Raw genomic sequence first — 6,000 nt, 5'->3', positions numbered from 1 at the left:
ATTCTTCCAAACACCTTTTAAAAAAAAAAAAAAAAAGTGTGTGTGTGTGCCACCATACCAACCTGAATCCAACATCTTATGGGAAACAGGGCTAGCAACTATTGATAGAGTTCCTACTAGAAAACCCAACAACTCTCCTTAAGAATACAAAAGTTCATAATTAATGAAATGCAGTGTAAGCATGGAATAATCACCTACTTGCAAAGAAGGGATTGCCTGAGACTGATGTTCATTCACTTCATGCTCCTACTTATGTAAGGAAAGTAGGAACCATGATAAGTTGAGCAGCCCTTTACTTCTAAAGTGACGTTCCAAGATAAGACCAAGTAATAAGGAAGGAGAAAAGAGTTGTAGTGACAATAACAAATTATGGAGAAAACATTTTGTGAAAATTACTGTTTAAAAGTTGACCTATAAATGCTTTGAAGGGCTGTTTTAATGATTACCTTAATAAGACTAAATTGTTTCCAATATTCACAGTCACTTCTCAAATTACATGCCTGTGAAGTTTCTAAGAGATTTTGGGTAGTTACAACTTGCTAAGGGAAAGCAATAAAGTAACATTACTACAAAACAAAGCACTTCTGTCCACCCGGATGGTTCATGCTTTCACTTACCCAGCACAATTTTGATAGCATTATAAGTTAGTAACTTTCCCCAATCGTTAGATGCCTTCGAATGGTTCAAGCTATTTCTCAACGGACAAACCATCCTATCGGGCATCACTGGAAGCCGAAAATGTTGTCTCCCTAGGATCCAGGGAAGAATCTCAGTTTCCTAAGAACCACAGGACCTTAATCAGGCAGTTTGGAAAAGCCGCATCCAGGCGGAGCGCCACCTGCGCTGTGCTCTCCGCGTCTCGGCGCCTAGCGCCTGGCCCACCAGCCCACAGCTGAGGCGGAGGCAACCTCTAGTTTGCCTCTTGATTGCTTTTTGCTTCTGGGGGTGCGGGGAGTGGAAAAGAGCACTGCTGAGTCGCACACCCGCCAAGAGAATTCTGTCCCAGGGATTTGCAGTGGACTCGGGGTGTCCAGGCTGCAAGCCAGGTAACCCTGAAAAGCTGCGAGTTGGGGTCGCCGGAGGCCCCTGCGCCCGGTGTCCCCACGCGCGCCCAGGCGGGCCATGGCCCTGGGAACCCTCTCTTTGTCCCGTGCTGCACTCACCACTTATACTCTCCCGCACCTCCAAGCCCCGGAGCGGGGACCCCTGCGACTGCCGCATGCCCTCGGGGCCGAGCGCGACGGGGCGACCGGGCGCTTGGCTCCGACCCGGCACGGAGAAGCAGTGGAGGACGCGGGAACTGGCGGCCGATCTGCCGAGTTCCTGCTCTCCAGCGGCCGCGGCAACGCGTCCAAAGCCCGACCAAAGTTTGGCTGAGCGAGGGAGGGGATGGAGGAGGCTGCCTCCCCGCCTGGACCCGCCCTGCCGAGTGATCTGAAAGTTCCCACGGGAGAGCGCCCTCCATGGGTAAGGCCTTAGCCCTCGCGTAGAGGGGTCCGCAGGAGCCAGGAGACTGCAACCCTTCTGCAGATGTACTTCTTCCGAGGCTTGATCCCCAGGAGGATGGCCCGAGGAGAGGAGGGAGTCCACCGAAGGACCACCAACACTCCCTCTACAGAGCCATACCTCAAAGGATTCTCCAGATTGAAACGCAATCCCTCTGTCCCTCTCCTTACTCGCCAGGGAGGTATTTGTTTGAAGTGGCTGCAGGAGAAAGCTCAGCCCACACCCACCACCTGTGGGAGGCAGGCTCCCTGCCAGGCCCAGACCTAATGCTCTTAAACTCGAACCCCAAAGCTACCCCAGGGATGCAGGCAACCACCAGAGGCCAAGGACGTTGAAGTACATCTGGCCTGGAGCCTATCCTAGGCACCTTTTAAAATTAGGTGAAGGTGTGAAGGTGGGAGTTCATAACCCACTTGAATCAAAGTGTGGAATATGATATGTCAAGAAATTTGTAATGTTTTGAACAACCCACAATAAAAAATTTAAAAAAAAAATTTTATTATTACAGCAGGAAACAAAACATTTAAGTTTCTTGCAGGAGGCTTCTTGGCCTCCTGGGGTAAACAGTACTGGATACATTGTTTTTTCAAAGCTGACATATAAAACCTCCAATGACCCACCTTTGGTAAAGAAAGATGCAATGTGAAACAAACGTCATAAAGAGTTTGTACTGTCTGGACCCTACAAAAACAAAATCAAGGTCACAGAGATGCTTAAAGATGAGTCTTCTAAACTCACAAGAAGTAAATGCCCTAAAGGTGAAAAGTCTTTCCTATGCATACCTCAAACCCAGGAAACTCTAAAAGCATGTTCCCAGATATGTGCGTGTACCCCTTTGCCATTCCTTCATTGTGCATTCAACACTGATATTGAGCCCTTTGGTGTACCTACTAAGAACCGCACTGTAGGAAACAACCTGTCAATCTGCTCCCTACCTCCAAAGAGATTCTGCTGTCTTTGAAGACAATGTTCTATTAATGTTAGATTCTTTTCCCCATGGATCTCATCCCTTTATGGGGGCATGGCAAAAAAAAAAAAATAGCTGCATGTGCAAATAATTGTTGTTTATTTGGGGATTCAGAAAATTGCTGCGGTAGTTTGCAAATGAACTATGTAGAGAGAGATACAGTTTTCGAAACTAATGCCAAAGAAAGATCATATGTATGTTTATCAGAACAAGCAGGAATGTTGCGTGTTACATATGAGAATAGGATCAGGGAAGTAAACCACACAACTCAAGCAGCACAGTGCTGAAAGGCAACCTGGTGGACATAGAATTTTCACCCACCAGTACTTAGTGAATACTTAACAAATGTATAGTATGTTAAGTTAAGTTGTAAGCTGGCCTGGGAACTGTAAACACCACTTAGAGCCTTTTGCTGGGAAAATCTGTTCCAAATTACAAACAGCTTTCTAACAAAGGCACTTTGGAAACACATTATGTTGCAATTTGGGAACTTCCTGAACTTGAGCACTGCAAAGGAGAACAGGCATTCTCCAGAGCCAGGTGCAACTACCTTTAACTCATGAATCCTAAAGGAGAAAAGAGAAATAGGTCTGGGGACCTATTGTTGCAAAAGGAGAAAGACATTCTAGCTACTATTGTTTGGGGTTTTGTTGTTGTTGTTGTTGTTTGTTTGTTTGTTTTAACAAATGTGGGTAAGTTGTGAGGGGAAGGCAAGAAGTGATTTAGGAAAACAGGTGCCATGATAAAGACTTGGGAGCAGGAGCAGGGGGGAAAATGGACAAAAGGTAAAAGAAAACTAAAAGAAAGAATTGGATTTGAGCCCCAAATCCAAATTTTTGGTATGAAGCTCAGTAAATACCCACCCAAACTTTCTTTCTTTCAGTTGGGTCTGGGATATCTCATTTCTTTACCAAAATGTTTATAGTAGAAAAAAACAAATTAAAATTAACATCAAAATTGGCAAGCCTGAAGATCTTTACTTTCCAATAGTGGTCACTAACTGGAAAGTCTTTCAAAACTTTTTCAAAAAAACATTTGCTGATCAACTTCCTTGTGTTTTTATGTTCCTGGAGACACAAAGATTCATAAAATTGTTTCTATAAGAGGAAAACAGGACATTCTTTAGTGCTGGAGAGAACAGAAACCTAATGGCTGAAGAAATTGTATCCTTGGAGAGCCTGTGCCAGACAGCATTTACATGTTAGAGCACAAATTCTGTAAGGTAAATAAACAAATAAAAATTTAAATTGTCTGCCTCCTGCCACAGTCAGAAGCAATATGGGACTCCAGGGATACCTCCTCTCTGGATCTTTGGAAATAGGGCTATGTTCCTCTGCCCAGCGACTCAGCATGGACTTGGGGTCATGTGGGCTGGAATTCACGGATTTTCTGTCCTTTATTTTGGGGAGCATCTGAACCAAGGCTCTGTTGAAACTCACTTATCTCTACTAATGATGGATGAGGATGCCTACAGCAGGTGAATGGTGTGAGACACTGGAATAATGTGAAGTGAGAGACCTAAGTGGTACCTGAAATCACAGTTAACTATATGGTTCTGAGAAAAGATGGATCGAACAGGTAACTACATAGAAACCAAAGGAAAAAAGAGGTGGTGTAAGCAAGTAGGTCGTCTGTGCAGTATTTCTCAACCACATCTGAGTAACTTCAAGTGGAAGACAGCAGGAAGTTATAGAAATAGACCATAAATTAAAAAATCAAAATCAATGCAAATTCATTTAGATTGAACAAACCATGTCCCACATGAAGTATGGCAGAAGTTTACATATGAAGAAATAAAAACACAGATATTCATCCTATCACTTTTGAATTTTGCATATTTTTATGCTTTAGAATAGAGTGGCTGGTTTTGAAAATAAAAGTCATGAAGGGAATCTTGTTTAACAGACATTAAAATTACTAAAAGCATAATGTGTTTGTCCAGGACAATCCAGATCTGTATCTATCATCTAAGCATTATTTGTTTGCAAAGGTATCTATTTGGTTACTAAATTATGTGGTCACCTTAATACCTAAGACTGGGGCAAGACTAGAGAAAAGCTGTGCCATACAAATCCCAGGAAATATAAGAGTATATTTGAATAAGTTGACATCTTAAATTTAAATAATTAGGAGAGGTAAGTCTTAGTGGCACTGGTACAAGTCATTGTTGAGGAAAAATAAGGATAGATACTTAAAGAAATCCTAATACACATCAATGAATTAATTTTGTCAAAAAGAAGAGAGAACCATGAAGTAATTAGAAGGAATAAAGATTAATGTTTATTTGATTTCAAGTTTAGTAGAACTTTTAAACATAAAAACAAGGGAAGAAATCATAAAGAAAAATATTAACTACATATATATGTACATAAATACAAAAATAATCCTAAAAATTGCAGTAAAAATTAAACTAAACTAGGATAGAAGATTATTTGTAACATATTATAGATGAAAGATTAACTGGCTTCCTACATTACTAACTGGGAATCATGCAGGAACTCTTAAGAGTTAAGATTAACATCAAAACAGAAAAATTAACCAACTATATGTACAATTAGCACGAGAAAAAACTCAAGTGACCAGAAATATATAAAAATAAATTTCAGCTAGTCTAACAATAAGTGTAAGTTAAAATGAGATATCACTTTTCACCTATCAAATTGGTAAAGGTGTTTTTATTTTAAGGATCCCACCATATTCACTAAGAATTAAAGGATATGAGTAGCACTTGTGCTGCTGGTGAGAGTACAAATTGGTAAAATCTTTGTGATGGACAATTTGCAATACAACATATTCATTCATCCCAGAAGTGCATTTTTAATATTTCTAAATTGAGTAGTGCTTCACAATGGCTGTCAACCAGGCAACAATTGTGGCTAAGCTGCCATTGCCTGTCCATGTGCACCAAATTTTAAGAATGTAGGGCAGTGGTTGGAAGGAAATTCTAGAGCAAAGAAAGGAGCGTGTTCTTTCTTTTTTTGTTGCTTAATGCTGCATCAAGGCGCTTCTGATGAGCACTCAGATCATGGACCACACAAAGTTGTAGAGTGACTCAGAATCAGGAAGTTTAGGAGTAAATACCTTAACCAGGGTTTTTGCTTCTCCTTTGTGGATATACAAGAATAAAATATAAACTAATTTTATGTTTAAATAAGTATAAGGAAAATTCTTTCAATAATGATAAAAGCTGAAAGTGATGAGAAAGTATTAGGTTTAATTGGCATTTTTTTTCTTACAGATATAAAATACATAAATAATAAAGATACATCTTATAATTTGTGAGGTTTTGGGTATGATGAACTATGATATATCAAGAGCCTAATAATGTTCATAACATTTGATCCAGTAATTTCACTTCTATGAAGTTATCATAAAACACCAATGCTTTAATACCAATGTAAACATTTCAGTATGATTTACATAATTGAAATGTTAAAAAAGAACATAAACATCTAACCAAAAAGTCAAATACGAAATTGATCAGATAAAATATCATACAACCACAGGATGGGAGATTACACAGCTAT

The 6,000-nt window shown here is 40.3% G+C and overlaps 1 protein-coding gene across 2 annotated transcripts in view; it reads right to left on the bottom strand.

Moving 5' to 3' along the window:
* Positions 1–6,000, bottom strand: part of Lpar3 (lysophosphatidic acid receptor 3) — a 98,930-nt gene that overhangs the window by 75,733 nt on the left and 17,197 nt on the right. Inside the window, exon 1 of one of the 2 annotated variants that reach the window (XM_015504712.2) lies at positions 1,164–1,647. The exons of the other annotated variant lie outside the window; for it this stretch is intronic. The gene's annotated coding sequence lies outside the window, so the exon portion shown is untranslated. Of the gene's footprint in view, positions 1–1,163; positions 1,648–6,000 lie in introns of those variants that run through there. 2 annotated transcript variants of the gene reach the window in all.

This window comes from Marmota marmota, unplaced genomic scaffold, assembly GCF_001458135.2.
Source record: "Marmota marmota marmota unplaced genomic scaffold, marMar, whole genome shotgun sequence".
Lineage (NCBI taxonomy): Eukaryota > Metazoa > Chordata > Mammalia > Rodentia > Sciuridae > Marmota > Marmota marmota.
The sequence above is the reverse complement of the archived record's forward strand: the minus strand, read 5'-3'. Positions and strand labels throughout refer to the sequence as shown.